The following is an 18,668-nucleotide window of genomic DNA, read 5'->3' as shown; positions in this document are numbered from 1 at the left end:
ATCTCTAAACCAACCTGGAAGTATTGTAATAACTTCTAACAATGTCACTGTGTAAGAATTTATTAGGGGTTTTTATGACCTCTCATTCAAGGCCCCACCAGATTTTTCTGGCACTTCCTATTGCCAAATAAGAGTGCTGCAGATGTTCAGTGGAAAATGCTGTATTTACGTGACTTGTCTGTTGAATTTGCCAAATACTGCATGGTTTGAAGGTTGCAGAGAATAAAGAATGAAAGCCACAGAGAGTAGGTCAGACCTGGCAAGTCAGCCTTCTCTGCCAGTCTTGTAACAAGATTAGGACTCTGACAGGTTACAGGTTAGGGTTTTTAAAAAATATTTTATATCTTTATTAACAGTAATATTTTTCATTTCCTACCAGTGTGTCTCACTCAAGGTAGGTTTTCACTTGGGCGGCAGAAAGCAATCCCAGTAAATCAGGGACTTCATCCTACATGGAGTTCTGCTGATCTGTCCCATGTAATCTATCACCTAATTCTATAAACCCCCCAAGAAACTCCTTTTCTCCTATTTTCTTTTCCTGGCTTTGATGCTCAATCACTGCAAGTACTAAATTAATTCCTACCCACCTTTTAACAGCTTTCATAGGACAAGGTGGGGGTATCTTCTATGTATCGAAGGAGAGAGGATATTTCCTATTTGATCAATTTGTATAAGGAAGTTGCCTATAATGGAAAATACGGTCTAGGAGTCAGGCACACACATCAATTCAAATGATATCCCGGTGAAAATATTATTTTTAACCTCAGTTTTCTTATCTGCTACATTGCAGCATCATAGCCACTTTTTAGGAACTGCAATGAGAAAGAACATATATAACATGCCTAAAAGAATGCCTGCAGCCCAACATTGATGATACGCTACGACATGCCAGGTACTATCCTAGGTTCTAATGCCACAAAGAGGAAGAAAGCAGTGACCCTGCTCTCCGTGAAATCACATCTGTGAAGCAAAGACCCTGAATGGAATACAGTGAGAAGTAACTATCATCACTACTTAGACATTCTACTTTGTTGACAGACCATGCTACCATATTTAAAAAGGGAGTATCTTAAATGTCGCTCTAATAGAGGTCTAAGCAAATGGCCATGGGAGCAAGGCTGGAAAAAAAGAAATTACTTTGGAAAGAAGAATATATAAAGGAGTATCCAGGAAACCACCGAATGGAAGTTATTTTTGATCTGAACTTTACTTTTTTAAAGATTTTATTTATTTACTCATGAGAGGCACAGAATGAGAGAGAGGCAGAGACAAAGGCAGAGGGAGAAGCAGGCTCCCCCCAGGGAGCCTGATGTGGGACTGGATCCCTGAACTCCAGGATCACGCCCTGAGCCGAAAGCAGAGCTCAACCGCTGAGCCACCCAGGCATCCCTGATCTGAACTTTATAGAGAAGTAGAAAGTGAACATTTCAGGAGGCAGGAACAAGAACAAAAAGGCACAAGGGTAGGAGATTGCATGACATGCACAGATGCCAGCCAAAAGTCTTCTAAAATGGGAGTACAATACAGAGCAGGAGGGGAGGCTAGAACAACGAGGAACTCAGTTGTCAAGGGCTTTAGAGGACATTGAAGAGTGTGGACTTAGGATATAATCATATGGGGAGTCACAAGTAAAAATCACTATAATTAGATCTGTGCTCTAGAATGGAAGCTCTATTTGCAGGATGGAATAGAATGGACAGTAGCTAAGCTGAAGGAGAGAAGTCAGAAGAAAAACAGACAAGAGATTATGATAACTGAAATCAGGGCTAGTGGGGAGAGCGAGGAAGGAATTATCTGAAAGACAATTGGAGATGTGCTTCGTTAGCTTATCTGATCGGATGATCAAAGAATATTTACTTCTTCACTGTCACCATTATTATGGGGCACTCTGAAGGCTCCATGGAGACAATATCGCTGTTTAACGGGGAGAGGGGGTGGGGGCCATGGGGGAGAGATGGAAAGCAGGCAAATCAATCTGTTTGCCTATCTGTTTTCCCAACCAAGAACCCCTTTGTAATCACCTCTGTTTGAATTCTCAGTAGGTTTAAACACAATGCTGACTTTCAGAAAATGCTCAAAGAGGAGAAAAAGATGGTTATGGGAGGAACAGGAGAACCAACAAAAGTATTTCAGAGCACCTGGACAACAGAATTATGCTTTGGGGAAAGAAGATGGAGGCCAAGAGGACTCTTTACCACCCAACAGCTGGGTGACCTTGGACAAGCCACTTAATACCACACAATCTGAGCAGTAGCATCTGTAGTGGGAAGATAATGACAACACCTGTCTTGCTTGCCTACTGGAGACACAAAAGCAATGTAAGGAGCTAACATGCCTGAAAATTCTTCCCCAACTCATGATATTAATGTAAGGAACTACAATTATAGGATTACAAATGTTGATATCATGGGCACCTTTCCACTCAAATGGAGACAGAGACCATGTCTGTGCTCCTAAAGATGCTTATTTTATGAAGATATATTCATATCTGTAAACCCATGTACTCACTGGAAGCATGAAGAATAGGGCTAAATCCAACTACTTCGTTTCAGCCTGCTATATGAGATTTCAGCACGTCCCAGTGAAGAACAAAAAATATGGATCCATTATCTAATGAGCTCACTCTTTAACGATTAGGCATTCCTTAAGGGAGGACGAAACACAGGACCTAAGAGTTCCCAGTTATTTCCACTAGTGAGGTAGAGAAAATCGGTATCTCACCACTAAACACATGTTTTTAAAAATTTTAAAGGTAAAAAGAAAAAAAAAAAAAAAAAAAGGAGGGGGACTGCCTGAGTGGCTCAGTCGATTGAAGGTACAACTCAGGTCATGATCTCAGGTCATGGGATCGAGCCCTAGGCAGGGCTCTGCTGAGCATAGTCTGCCTGACATTCTTTCCCTCTCTTATTCCCCCTCTGCTCCTTCCCCACTCACGCTCTTTCTCTCCCAACTAAATAAATTGAATCTTTAAAAAAAATAGGTAATAATACTTAGCAGAATGTTTGACATAATAGGGGGTTCCATTCCCCCAGAATCATTCATTTAGCAAATTAGTAGATGTCAGTATACCAGGAATCATTTGAGGATTTGATAGAACAGAAATTAAGAATGATGGTGCCTCTACCCTCACGAAGCCTATAATGTAACTAAGGAAGCAAAACAAAGAAAAACAGACTGACAAGTTCTATGAGGCAATGAAAGGTTGTAGTAGAATCAATGCAGGGCAAGGTTTGAGGGGTGGAGGCGAAGGCTGTTTTAAAAAGAATCAAGGAAGGCCTTTCAGAAAATAGGATATGCAGCTGAGATTTCAAGAGTATAAAGGAGCCAATTCTCCCCCTTTCTGCACCCACCTCCCCTCCCAGCATATCCATGCATGCTGATATTCCAGGAAGAACAAACACATAGAAAGAAGGGCCTGGAGTGTTTGTTGGCACAGCTGAAGGTGGCCAAGGCAGCTGGAAAGCAGCAAGTAGGAGGGAGAGCCATACAGATCAAGTTGGAAAGACGTAGAGGCCAGATCACACGGGGCCATGGCTGTCATCCCAAGAGTTTGGGTTTAATCTCAACTTCAACGGGAAGACTCAAAGATTTTAAAGAATGGACATGATCTGAGTTCCAGCCCCAGGACTGTGCCTTATACATAAATAAGCTTTGAGGGGAGGAGCCTCATATTTGACCTCTATACCTTTCACGTTCAAGACGTCTCTCATCTTGAAGATGTAGCGGTAAAGAAATACCTATCACGTTTAACTTTAAATCTTGCTGAATGATTTCATTAATTAAGAGATGCACCTATGGGCAGATGATTCCTGGGTCTGATGTACTTAACAATTTTCATCAGTCAGGTATAAATCTTCCAAAGTAATTTCTAGGCTCCTTAATAGTGTAGTTTAGAATCAGGCTCCAAATAAATAGCTCTTTGCCACTACGGCAATAGCTTCCCTGCCACCACCACCCCTTTCCCTAGTATCTATTTTCCTTCCGTAAGGAGAAAGAAGATGAAATGGGGGGTGGGGTGGCTATTTTTCTGGTGACCTGCTATCACTTTACTGACCAAATACTAAGAAGTAATTTTCTTTGCCAGACCAATGTAGTTATCAAGCCATTTTAGGAAAGGAAAAGAATTGCTGTCCTACTTTTCTCCCTCTCACGATTGATCCTTTTTTTTTTTTTTTTTTTTATGATGTGTGGTACTTGTCTTCAGGTCCTGCTCCTCTGATTCTTGGTCCTAGGACAGGCTTTTGTTTGACTTGTAGAAACCATGCTCTGTGTTTCTGCATGGCAACCTACCGCTTGCCTGGATTCCTCCTCATATCCATTCCCATTCTCTCGTTTGTTTCTATTTCCTTTCTTTCTCTCCCCTAGAGAGTCAAAGAATATAAAATTTCACATGAAATTGTGTTAGGACAAAGTTTCCACGTTGTGCAATAGCTCTTCCTGTGGTTTTCACTAACTAAGTGTCTCTGGATATATGCTCAGCAGTGGGCCATGATTTTTTTATTTTAAAAAGAAAAGAGTGTTCACTGTTTAGAATGAAAGTTCCCCAGCATTGGGCTCATGGCACAGGGGTAATATAATCTTTCAGTGAACAGAAGCCTCAGGTGGGCTGAGTCTCTTTTCATCTCCATCTCTAGCTGGTCCCAGAGGGAAACCATATAATTAGTTTAAACTGGGCATATAAAGATGTAAACTGTACTAGAACAAAAAGGATAGGGCAAGGGGTCTTCCCTTTTAAATGGAGGCAGTGGGAACAAATTAACAGGTAGGATTTTCATACGAGGAATAATTAAGAAAAATAGATAGGAAAAGATAGTCATCAAAAGTAAGATCACCTAGCAACTTCCATGGTATCTAGTAGGTGTTGGGTAAATGCCAATTAAACCAGCACTGTCTTACAGTTTATAAAGAAATATGTAATATAATATCACATTTGGTTTTCACCACTCACTCAGGGAAAATTAGAAACCTGTGATAGTCAAATAAATGGAAAAAATTTATGTAATAGCTCTCACACTCTAGAATCAGACCAGTCTGGCTTCGGGACCTGACACTACGACTTACTTAGCTGTGTGACCTTGAGCGAATTACTTCATCTGTCAAAATCCTACTATTGTGAAGTATCAAATATGGAATAATAACCATTTCATTTTTAAAAAATCTGTTTTAGGGATTTTAAAGAATTAAGATAATGCATGCAGAAAATGCTCTATAGTTTTTAGTACCTAGTAACCATATAAATATTATAGCCATAAAATAAGACTAGGATTGAAACCCCAAATCGAACTTCACATTTCATATCTAAACCTTTGGAAGCTTGGAAGGTTTTGTGAGTTACCTTTCTCACATATGGTGAAATATTAAACTGTGAGTATTTCACTGAACAGTCCCTTCACTTTGGGATTAGTTGCCATATATGAAGCTGTAGCAGCCACATTTTTTAGCTATCTACCAGAAGACTTAACTCCTGTTCCTGTTCGTATAGTCAGTCCAGCCTCCTCATCCTCATCACCCACCATTGCCTTAGTTTCGCATTGACTAAGGAGTGGCCTCTGATAAAATCTTATTAGAGGTGCTGTCTTCACATAGGGTGTGAAAGGGTCTACTTTATAGGAGAACTCCACACCATCCTTCTGAACCTATAAGAGATGGGATTTGTTTCCCATGTTGACGATCCCCTATCCTATTACCTATTACCTAGGATAACCAAGCACTATCCTTCCCCTTCCATTTTTCCAGCCGGCGTCTTCTAAGTAACAGTATGTGTCCTATATCCCTGGAGAAAGGAGACTCCATCCTCTTCCAGAGACCACAAAGCAATGGCCTACCGGTTGAATGTAGTCATAGATTTTTTTTCTTTTTTTTTTTTTTTTTTTTTTTTTGGTCTGTGGGTTATACTTAGGAAGCCCATACTTCGTTAATGCTGTTTGACTAGAAATCCAATTTTCTGACTTCCCTTAAATAATCAGAGTATTTGACAGTATGGTAAGTTGGGGCTGATAGCAGCTATTCTCCTTGGTGGATTGGGTCCTTTCCAGGTAGTCATGCGCCCACCTCTTTGTATTACATCTTGCCTGCCTTACTCATTTAGGTGAACTTCCTGGACTCTATAGGCATTTGGGTTTGCAAACACTCTTATGCTACATACCCCCAGATTTAGTAATTATACCTTTCTGTTCGCTATTCACTATGCTGGGCCTTAAGCTTTTAAACATTTTAAGATTTTAAAGAAAGAGAGCCTACACACAAGCATAAGTGGGAGGACAGAAAGAGAGGGAATCTCAAGCAGATGTCATGCTGAGCAGGAGCCCATCTGATGACATGGAGATCACGACCTGAGCTGATACCAAGAGCTGGACACTTAACCAACTGTGCCACCCAGGTGCCTCTAAGCTTTTGCACATCAAGAGTCATCACTAATGAGTAAACTCTAACACCTACCACAGGTAGTCCCTACTCTGTGCTAATGATTGAGACATCTGCTCAGTGTAGACTGCCTGGGAACTCCGATCCATACTACACTTCTTACTTTCTCCATCCGCCCCCAACCTTGTAAAAGAGTAGAGCCTTAAGAAACCCTTCATTACTCAGGCCATTATCCAGTCTTGATCACTGACCTTTAAAGTAGGTGTGGAGACACAGCCCATCCTTGAAGTTCGACAGTGGTTTCCAAACCATAGCCCAAGCTTCTCACCATTTGAAGCTTAAGAGTCACCATATCCTCTTCTTCATCTCATTCTCTAACTTCCAGTCGCACCGTCACCAGCAGCAAGATTATTGGTGACATCTCTTAACCCAATGCTTGCAGAATCCCCAGTACTTTATGAAAGCTTCACATCAAGTATCATCCGTCTCCATTCTTGCCATCACTGCCAATACATTTTGTGTTCATTTATTTTTATCATTTATAGTCTACTTCTAAAGATGTAGTAACATATAAGAAAAAAATTCAAGAAAATAAAACCTAAAGACCAATAAGACAGAAGAGGCATATATAGGATTTGAAAGATAAAGATGAGAGGTAATCATTCTAAATCTGGATTAAATGACAGCTCCTACAAGTCCGCACAAAACTTACTTCATTTCCTGGCAGACAAGAAAAGTAGGAAGCATGCTCATCACTCCATGCCTGGATTATCTGCTTTTCCTAGCTCACCTTCCTGCTTGCTCAAGTCCACCTATACATACATGCATGCCAGCCTGGCTTCCCTTGTTCAGATACAAGCATGGTATAGGTGTGGTCCTGGCTCAAGCTCTAGCCATGATGCCCACCAAGGAGTTTAGATGCCTGAGAAGATCTTGCCAACCCACCATAGTCTACATATGAGGGACTCTGATGTCCCTAAATCAGGAAAGGATCAGACATACACACTCGATAGAGGAATGCATCCTTCGTAGTCAAGAGGAGAAAAATATGACTAGAGCATCATGTTTATCACTAAGATTTTTCTTTGGATCCAGGACCTTTCCCTGTTCTGCTTACCCCAGCGGGACTCATGATCAAATCCTGGGGTGCAGTAGTTGTTAGTACTGTGAGAAACTATAAGTAGAAATCGAAAACTTTTTTTTTTTCCTGTTTCAGTCTAACACATGGCGCACACTGGGAACATGACGAAGGATTATAATGACAAAGATGGCCAGGAGCTTGCTTGAGTGCCTTGAGCTCCATACTTCAGAGGCAGTAGGAAAAGCTTACCCAGCACAAGCTTAAGTTCTGTGGGAGGGGTGGTACAACAGCTCGTTAGGCCGGGGCCTGAGGTGTGGTGGTTTCATTCTAGGGAAGAGGTGAACGGCGTGAGGAAAGAAACAATCCAAACAATCCAAATGTGGATGTCAAATGCCAAATTCATTCTAAATCAAATGAATTAGATTCATTTGTGAATTCAGGTATAACACTTCTTATGATTCCCCTGAAATACTCTGTGGGACATTCAGGAGTTTATTTAGGACCCGGTATTGACAGGAGAGTTCACAGGCAGGGTTACAGTGATGTAGCATCCAGAATATGCACTTTGGCTAGGGTTAAAGGACTCTTGGTGCCACAATTTTTTTTTTTAAGATCTTATTTATTTATTCATGAGAGACACAGAGAGAGAGGCGGCAGAGACACAGGCAGAGGGAGAAGAAGGCTGCATGCAGGGAACCTGATGTGGGACTAGATCCCGGGACCCCGAGATCACGCCCTGAGCCAAAGGCAGATGCTTTTCCACTGAGCCACCCAGGTGCCCCAGTGCCACAATTCTATAAATCCCTTCTCTGAGACCCATGGGGCAGACCGCCCAGGCCAATGTCAAACCAGTTTCTCCTTCACTGATCAGGGCATACATCTCAGTTGGGCTCACCCTTCCTAGCCTACCACCTCTCACACTGCTCCCCAGAGCAAAACTCTATTTCACTTAGGCTACAGCTTCCCATCCATGCAGCACTTGGCTCCATCTGTGCATTTTCTCGTGTGCTCTTCCCAACCCAAATCTTCGTGTGCCTACTGATATCAAGTCGGTGCTTCTACAGACCAGTAGACATTACCCTAATCATTTCCCTGTATTTGCATTCTCAGCCTCTTATCAGGCATCTATTTCAGTATCACTTTAGACATGTCCATTGTGTATATTTATTCAGCTTAAGCATTTTAACTTGACTTTAAGAACACAGAGTTCACTCATATGTGGAATATAAGAAATAGTGCAGAGGATCCTAAAGGAAGGGAGGGAAAACTGAATGGGAAGTCATCAGAGAGGGAGACAAACCATAAGAGACTCAAATATAGGAAACAAACTGAGGGTTGCTGTAGGGGAGGTTGAGGGGGATGGGGCAACTGGGTGATGTGATGAGTGCTGGGTGTAGCAACTGATGAATTACTGAACTCTACACATGAAAGTGATGATGTACTATATGCTGGCTAACTGAATTCAGATTTTAAAAAGTCTTCAAGAACACAGAAGTTAAATGCCATCTTCAATTAATAAGAGTTTAACTTTTATGTGCTTAGCAGTGTTCTGGATACACAGAAAGAAAAAGCTGCTGTTTGCCATTTCCAAGAGTTTGCTAGGACAGCACTTTATGAACACTTTCAGAGAACAGTAATTGAATGGGCAAAAAACACAGAGGCAGGGATAGTCAGAGATGGTTTCAAGAACACGATGAAATTTGGACTTGGTCTTAAGGGATGGACCAGAGTATCATGACAGGCAGCAAAGAGAATGGGAAAAAGTCCCCTCTCTGTGCAGGGCTCATCCTACATGCCTCCATCCCTTGTACATGGTCGTATTTGCCATCCCCCAAAACAACGTGTATACCTACACTCTCCTGCTCACAGTCTTCCCTCTGCCACCTTTCCCAGGTGAGGAAACCCCACTAGCCTTCAAAATCTAGTTCAAAAATTTCTTGGTACTCCTTTGCTTCTATTCTTCTTGTTTCACAGAAATTCATTCCACAACTACAGCACTTACCACATTACTAGTAGCCAACATTTTTTGTCACTTAATCATGAACTTCTTAAACTGTATTTTGGGGTCTTTGACTTGAGCACCTAGCATACAGTCTGGCTGTCATTCAACAGGGACTAAATGAAAATTGATTAAATCTCCCCCCCCCCAAAACTGACTAAACCATCAAGGCATCAGAGTATGAGAAAAATCAGCTAAGATGGGCTATTTCAGGTCATCCAACTGGATAGAACATATTACATTAAAAATTACCCCATAACTCAGTGGCTTAAACAATTCATTAAATCACCATTTCTGTAAGTTAGGAATTCAGGCATGGTTCAACTGGGGTCCTTTGGCTCAGGGTCTCTTAGAAATCTGCTATCAAACAATGGGCCAGTGCTTCAGTCACATCCAGGCTTTGCCTGAGAAAGACCAGTTTCCAGCCTTCCTCACATGGCTATTAGCAGGGCTCAGCTTCTCACTAGCTATAGCCAGAGACCTCAACCCTCCCTCAAGTAGGCCTCTCATCAGGGGTGCACACAAATGGTGACTGGCTTCTCTCAAATGAGAGAATGCTCCCAAGACAGAAGCCACCGTCCTTTTTATAACAATCTTTACGACCTTTACTTCTATCATATGCAATTCCTTAGAAACTAGTCAATAAATTTAGCCTAGACTCAAGGGAAGGATTACACAGGGATCTACATAGAAAAATAAATGAAGATTATTAGGAGCGGGCTCAGAGGATGCCTACAACAGAGGGCTAGACAGGAAAGCTAGAGATGCTTTCTGAGGTACAAATGGGAGCCAAATCATGAAAGACCTTATAGGCCATGTTAAAGAATCTGGAATTTATGCAATCACAGAACACTCTGCACAACTATCACATGAGAAGTTCACACATTAAAGAGATTATTCAGAATATTTAAGATTGTTTGAGATATATTCATTGGATCAGGTTAGTGTGATAAGCAAGAAAGCCAGTACAAAGGCATTTATACCAACAGGTGAAGTCTTCCTTAGTGATTCATTTTTTTTTCATTCAAATATTTTGTTCCAACTTTCAAGGAACAAAAATATCAAAAAATATATAGAAATTATTTTTAAATATATATAATAAGACGCTCTAGTCTATGGTTATAAAATATGTTGCATGTGTAAAAAAAGTACATTTGGAAAGAGCTTTAAAAACAGTGGCAAGGTCAAAGACAGACTGAGGTGGTTATAGACTGAAGGAGACTAAGGAGATGGGATTCAATGCAAGATAGCATCCCAGATTTGATCCTGGAACAGACAGAAAGATATCAGTAAAAATACTCAGAAAGTCAAACAAAACATGAGGCTTAGTTAGTAGTACTGTACTAGGGTTAATTTCCTAGCTTTAGTAGAGGCTGAGCGAAGGATATATAGAAAAAGCTCTTATCTTCACAACTCTTCAATAAATCTACATTTCAAAACATTTTTTTTTAAGAAACATCAGGAACAGAACGTTTAGATACACAGCTGACAATTCCAGAAGAAACTTGGATGTGCCTACAGTTAGAAATCACTGGTCTCGTTATATTGAGGAAAACAACTTAAAAAAAAAAAATCAAGCTCTGTGGGTGGTATAGTGGAAATGCTGCCAGACTCCCGGCTGTGGAATCTCTGGGAAGACACAAGAGCTTACCACATTCTCAGGAGGCTTTAATGCTGATAAAAATAAGTTAGGCAACAGCCCTTTGGGAAAAATTTGAAATTGTGTATTAATCTGATGGAATTTTTATGATTTTTGTTCAAGAATCCATAGTTCACATTTAAAGGGAAAGCAGAGCCCTATTACATGAGGAACTGAGTGTGCGCAGCATAAAACAAGAGAGTTGGTATTTTTCTCCTAAAACAGATAAGCAAATAGAGAAATTTATGTTCTTTTGAATATAGAGAAAGGTTTCTTTGCAGAGATTTGTTTCTTCTTTCCTTATGGTATGCTTTGGTCTATAGGTCCAAAAATAGCTCCTCTACTTACTGACCTCCTAATCCAATAGAAATTTTAACTAGGTTTTCTGAAAAGGTAATTCCACTCATTACCCATGTAAGCAGGATGAATCTGGCACAGTGCTTGTTCAGTAAGTGTTTTTGTCTATTTTAGCTGTTGAATGCTTTACCAGGAAGAGGGCTAGATCTTAAGTGAATGAGGAACAGGAGGAAGAATTCATTTAGATTTAAAAAAAAAAAATCAACAACCCTCAACCTGCTTTTAATTTCAGATTTGCAAGCGAATCTTAAAGGTAATTATGCTACGTCCCCGGCCTTTTGAACAAGCTGCTATCAGTGGTGCTGTTTCGAGCCTCCCCCCAACCCTCCTAAGCTAAATTGAACACCGTGAATTACATGACAAGTAAATGCTTGATACAGCAGGAACTTCAGAGGCAGTGTGTCCAGACTTACAGAAAAGCAGAAACACCTATAAAATCTTGAATAAATGCCCAATATACATAGGATGTAGGTCTCAATTAACCAGCGAAATTTAACTGCCTACTCTGTGCTTACCATTGCAGTGTGTTCAGTGGGGATATTAGAAAAGAAAAAAAAAAAGTCTCTTAAAAATGCCTGCTATGGAATGAATTCCATCCCCGCAAATGCATCTCTTGAAGCCCTAATCTCCAACATGAAGGTCTTTGAAGAGGAGACCTCTGGAAGGGAATTAGGCTGAGTTCTTAAAGGTAGGGTCCTCACGATGGGATTAATGCCCTTAAAAAAAAGGGACACCCAAGAGCTTGCTTGGTTTCTCCCTCTTTCACTCTCTGCCATATGAGCACATAGAAAGCAGTCATTCACAAGCCAGGAGGAGAACCCTCCCTGGGGATTTAAAAAAAAAAAAAATCACAGTGTTATTACCTTGGACTTCTCAGCCTGCAGAACAGCAAGAAATAAATTATGAAGTCTATAGTAATTTTTTTTTTTATAGCAGCTTGAGCTAATAATGACCATCTAAGAAAACCAAGCAGGTTACTAAGTCCTAAATTGTGAGGTTTAATATGCTTTGGTCAAAAACAATGAAAGTGAGGGTGACTGAAGAATAGGTTTTGGAGGATTTGGGACTGGAGCTGATCCTTATGGGCCTTTCCAATCAATCTATCAACTGGACTCGTGGATGTCTTCCACCTATAGGCTTGGTCTCTGCCAGTCCCAGTTCCATCCTATCCGTACCCAGGCCTCAACAGTCAGCAGGAGCCACAGGAGAATTGCTACTTTTAGAACTTGTATCTGCCAGAGGAGCCCAAGTCCTTAATATCCACTAGGTTGCTACCTAAACACTGCTTGCCCAGTGGTCCAATACTTGGGCTTAGGTCTTTGCTTTAATTATACTTGTTCTACTTGATTTCCTCACTGAAACAAACCTGTATGCTGAGCTCCCACCAAAAAATGGTGAGAAGTTAGATCAGTGGTAGGGAGAGGAAATGAAGGACTCTCAGTAAATGTGAAGGAAAGGAATAAAGACCTGCAGTGGGAAGGAGGTAGGATATTGTTATAATATTAACCTACCCCCCCCCCCAACCATACATACCCCAAAGGTGAGACTAGATGAGCTAGGTGAGGGAATAATGGGAAAAGAAACCAAGGAGTGCAACTATCCAAAACTTGGGGCAGACAGTGTGAGGGTTAATTTTACTTGTTAAGTTGACTGCACTAAAGGGATGCCCAAATAACTGGTCAACATATCTGAGTGGGTCTGTGCGAGTGTCTTAGGAAGAGATTAGCATTTGAGTCAGTAGACTGAATTTCACCACAGTTTTCCTGGTTATGCAGCTTGCAGAGGGCAGATCGTGGGATTTCTTGGCCTTCTGAACTGTGTGAGCCAATTCTGTAAGAAATCTCCTCTTATCTATCCTATTGGTTCTGTTTCTCTACAACTCTAATGCAGACAGTGTCTAAAGTTTATAGCAGCAAGCAAAGGAAAGGTAACAAGAGCAAAGAAAACAGGACTTATTTTGCTCCTAGCGATAGTTCACCAGCACACCTGCTAGCACGAGTTGGCTGCTGCCACACTGGAAACCACAAACACAGGAGTAACGCATTAGCCAGGTAAATCACCCTTCTAATAATTAAAACTGATGTGTGTTTAGTAATGTGTCACGGCACAGATGGGATAAGTTTACAAGAATGAGGGAAGCGCTTTCTAAGTATCTCATTTCATTTTACAGTGTTTGAATAATTAATGAGCGAGTCAGATATGAAGAGGTACAAATTGACAGATGCCATTGACTTTACCGTAGGTTTAGGGAGTAGTCCTCAAACTTCAGCAGACACCAGAATCTGAGTGTGAGATTTCTGACTCATTTGGGGAAGAGGGATGTGGAGTGAGCAGACCAAGAATTTGCATTTCTAACAAATGTAAGTGCTAACATTTTTGGATCTGCTAGTCCAAAGATCACATTTTGAGAAATGCAAGTCTAAGGGAGAAAAAAAAAAAAAAACCCAAAACTGATCATGTTTGCTTGAGGAAAATGCTGTTAAGAATTACATCTAATTGCCTATTACTCAAGAGTTTGACAGACCACTCCCCTTTGTACCACTAGCAGCCCTCTCCCTAAATTCCTTATAGTTAAAATGAGATATTACCCAACCAAGTCAAGGAGTGAGAACTAGGAAACATTTTTTCCATTTGATTATTTTAATACACTAGGAAGGTCATAAGATAAAATAGTCAACATTAAAAAGAAGAGTGGAAAAAAATTATTTTAAGTCAAATGCCTTGCCTCATATAACCCTGACCTGAGTTAGGGTTAAAAATGGGTTTTGCATACAAGTCTTTAAAGTGGTCAGATGCTTATTTTATGAATAATGATTCTATAGTATTTCTATATATTGGGTAAGCCAATACATAAAGGGGCATTTAGTAATGCCACTAACATAAAACTGTTACATTCGTTTAAAAAAAAAAAAAAAAAAACAATAACTCTGGGAGGCACTACTTAATCAGGCTGCCTAACTATGGCCTTCCAAAGCCTGGAGACTTCAAAACGAAATGTTTTTTCATACTTTGAAGTTTCTTCATAGACTTTAAAACATTATACTTAAAATAATAAATTCCTACCCTACTTGGAAACGACTCATGATTTATAACAATAAGTAACCACCAGTTATAAACCAGTCCCAATCTGTCAATGTGAGGCACTTCAGCAATCACACCTCTGAAAAAAAAGTCAATCAATAGTCCCTGCTGGGGCAACTTACCCTTAAATATCTTCTACTTCCAAAATCAGCCAATTCTGAAACTCTTAGGGTTTCACAAATTCCATGTAAGTTCAGCTCTTTGCTTTACTCAGAGACTAACAACCACGGCTCTACTGTAGTAAGGAATAAATTCAGTTTAATGGGCAAAACATTCAGCTTTTGATTTCAAATACTTCCTCTGGTACTGCACATTAAGGATTATCAATTGTCTGAGGCTGATTGTTTATTCTTCCCAGCACTTACTTGGAGAATGTATAATCACCTCATTGGTCAGTGGGGTTTATGCCAGTAGTTCTCTATGACTGGGGAGGGGGGCAGTTTTGCTCCAGGAAATATTTGACAATATGGAGAGACTTTTGGTTGTCATGACAGAGGGGAGGGCAAGGCTACTGATATCTTATAGGTAGAGGCCTCAGCTGTTGCCAAATACCCTACACTGCACAGGACAGCCCCTTTATAATGAATTCTCTGGCCCAAAATGTCAACACTATCACTACTAAGAAACCTTGGCTTAAAAAAATAAAATGTGGGGGAAAAATACTAGAAAATAAGCCTTCTGAAAAAGGGAAGACCTGGAAAGATTTGAATCCCTTTTTTTTTTTTTTTGCCTCCTCACTAATCAATGCACATTTTTGTTGAATTTCAAATGTTAGCTCTCCCAAAATATTTCAAAGTACTCCAACCAGAAAATGAGACATTAAACTTGTCAAAGGGTATTATTTTTTTTCTTTTATCCAATCCCATCAAGATCCCTTTAACCCAAAGGAAAAGTAATAAACACACTGATCAGCCAATCAAGTCTCTCTAAAACCAACTTGTAGCTTTTCAAGCAAGTCTTCTACAACTCTCCTTAATGTACCTTCCATTTCATCATTTTAAGTTACCTAGTGCTCTCCCCCTAAAACCTTATACTCTCAATCCTTCCAGCACTGACAGCTTACATTCACCAATTCCTCCATCTCTCTTCATTCCACTGCAAATACAGTGGAATTCGCAATGAAATCCCCTTTCATTTTTTTCCCCAAAGGTTTCCTTGACGTCAACCCAGATTCCCAAATCCAATAGCAGCTTACGCATATTCCTTCACCTCAAACACTTTGCTATATACCATAATAATGCAGGCTCCTCCTTTTATGTGTATAACTTACTCATCAGTCTAATACTGAAGTTTCTTTGCTTGAAACCTCTGACGTGTCTCTTTCATGGCCCTTATTTAGGCACTTCCTAAATTAGGCATGGTCTTTCATTCCCCTAAATGTAGGCACTTCCTGAAGTTCTCAGGTTTTCTTTCCTACATGCCATCCATGGAAGCATCCATGTCCCAAATCCACATTTCCAGCCCCCAAACAGATGTCTACTACGTCGTATTCACTTTGCAAAAACATAGCGTTGACTGGTTGTCCATACACAAATTTTCTCCTGATTTCATTACTGAAATACAAACACACTGTTGGTGTGAGTGTAAATTAGCACAATCCCCCTGGAAAGTATTTCTTAGTATCTAAAAAACCTGAAAATATACCTATCGTGTATGGCTCAGGATTCCACTCCTGGGCACATATCCAATAGAAGTGAGTATACATGTGCATCTAAAGACACATGTAGGAATATTCATAGCAATGTCAGCATTATCTCCACACACCGGAAACCACCCAAACATTTATCAATAGATGAGATACATAACTGTGCAGGATACTCTTCCAATGGAATATGTGTGGTACCGGAAAACATGGTTACATCTCACAGATAGAACGTTAAGCAAAAGAAGTAAACACAATGGCATTCAGTAGGATTTCATTTATGAAAAGGCCCCAAACAGAAACCAAATCTCTGGTGACGGAAGTCATGACAACTATTACCTTTAGTGATACTTTTGGAGTATTTAGTGCTCCACGTCTTCATCTGGGTGGTGGTTTCATAGGTGTGTCCACTTTGTAAAATATCATCCACTCCTAAAATATCATCTATGATATATTAGGATATATTTCAGGATGATGTGTCCATCCTTAATGTTGATGTTATATTTTAATTAAAACACATTTCCCGAACACTTTCTTAGTTTAAACATTCAAATGCATTCCCATGCTCTCCTCTTGTGAGCAACAGAACCATAAGTTTCTAAGACTAAAGTCCTCTTATTATTAATCGGACAGTGTGGTATTTGTCCTTTTAGAACGATCCGCAGACACTTAACGGTCACATGATTGTCAGCTTCACTAAATAACTATATAAAGTAATAACTACTCATTATTCGAGATGAACTTAAAAATAGAGACCAAAAGAAATCTGCATATTAAAGCTACCGGCCATATAGTTTGACACATGCCGCTTAGATTTTTCATGTTGTTCATGAAGAAGTTTGAAAACCATGTTCTAGAAGGCACAGAAATACCCTTAGGACTTTTTTTGCTGGAAACTACTCTCCTGACCCCTTCTTTCAGTATACTTGAATTTCAATATGCCTTTCCAATTTCTTCATAGAAATCCACTTAATGTTAGAAACTAAAGGGCTAAATTTAACCCCTTTAATATGAAATGAACATGATAACTGCACTAAAATAGATTTTTGCTTTTTTGAGTATTATCGTGAGGTTTTTGTTGTTTTGCCTACTAAGTGGTATTCTCTCATATAGAAATAAAATGAAAACAAAGGTCATTTCCAGAAAAAGCCTATCGAAAGTCCAACCTACTCTTGAAACGTGAATTAAGATCTTATGTAAGTTAAATTCATGTAGTTGTTTTAAGCTTTTTAAAGAAGCAGAATGCTTTCTAGAAAGAAAGGACTTTAAACCTTTCCGTGGCTTTTCACACAACTATGATTAACTGGCAAAACTCCCTCTTATTTCAGCATTTGTCATCGGGACCAGATTTCTAATATTATTCTGACTTTTCATGCTTTCCCCTTCAAAATCTATCATTTTTTATGTGATAATTTATCATCTTCACACTGTAATCTCAGTCACTGTGTCATACCAAGAATTGGAAATTCATGGTTAATAAATCTCTGGGAAAGAAAGTCAGCAAAAACAGAGAATCATGTTGAATCTAGTGCTGGGTTACTCAGCCCATAGGGGCAGCCTGTGAAAAATGTAGGGGCACCAAGACCATTTTTAAGGAGTTCTGTACTTCTTTTTAAAAGGTAGTCAACATATTTTAGAAGAAAGAATTTCTTCATAATTTCTCCTACTTATTTTAAAGCTTAATTTTTTTAAGTGTAAACATATTTGAGGTGGGAAAACCATTTTTTCTATTGCATAGGGCCAGGAGAGGAATTGGGGCCCCCTCTTAACACACTTCTAGATAAGGGCTATGTGTCTTTGCAGCACAACTACAGAAGAAAAGTTACAAGCAGAGACCTTGCGACAAGGAAGATGCAAATCCGGATAGAACTACTTTAGTCTCTACAACAGCCTCTCTAAGTGAAAGGATATCATAGAGATAGGGAGAAACATCCACGACATGCCTTCAGAGAAATTCTGCTCCTTCCTACTTAGGATTTATTTCTACAGTCAACAAGAAAAGTAAATTTGGTTCACTACTGATTTTCCAGAGTTTCTATTTGTTCCCCACGGTTTTTACACCAATTTTACTTTACTACAACTTCAAAGTGTGTTGGCAACGTACGTTACATCACTAAAAACATTCAAGAATGCCAAAAATTAAATTCAAACTGCTTACAGTTTTGTGTTCACCTCCAGTCTGAGGCAACGCCAACATCTCAGGAAACTGACTGGCATCTTAAATACATCAGGAGAGAAGGGTCCAGAGCTCTGCACAGCTGCTTTCAATCCTTGGTATACGCTGGAATCACATGGAAATTTTGAAAAACAAAATTTTTCAGGCCAGTGACCCGCCTCCAGAATCTGAGTTAGGTGACTTGGGGAGGGACCCTAATAACGTTGGAATGCTTAAGAAGCACCCAGGTGATTCTATTCTACACACAGGGCTGAAAACCGCTGCTCTGGACCTAAAACTGATTCAAACTACAGTAAAATGGGTTCTAATTTCTCTATCAAGTGTTAATTT

The 18,668-nt window shown here is 39.9% G+C and overlaps 1 long non-coding RNA gene across 1 annotated transcript in view; it reads right to left on the bottom strand.

The window, feature by feature from the left end:
* The window catches only part of LOC144294280 (uncharacterized), a 49,334-nt gene extending 30,898 nt beyond the window's left edge, over positions 1-18,436 (bottom strand). The window contains exon 1 of the long non-coding RNA XR_013361706.1: positions 18,321-18,436. This is a non-coding gene — a long non-coding RNA (uncharacterized LOC144294280). The remainder of the gene's footprint in view (positions 1-18,320) is intronic.
* Positions 18,437-18,668: the final 232 nt, after the last annotated feature.

Source organism: Canis aureus, chromosome 22 (assembly GCF_053574225.1).
Source record: "Canis aureus isolate CA01 chromosome 22, VMU_Caureus_v.1.0, whole genome shotgun sequence".
Taxonomy (NCBI): Eukaryota; Metazoa; Chordata; class Mammalia; order Carnivora; family Canidae; genus Canis; species Canis aureus.
The sequence above is the reverse complement of the archived record's forward strand: the minus strand, read 5'-3'. Positions and strand labels throughout refer to the sequence as shown.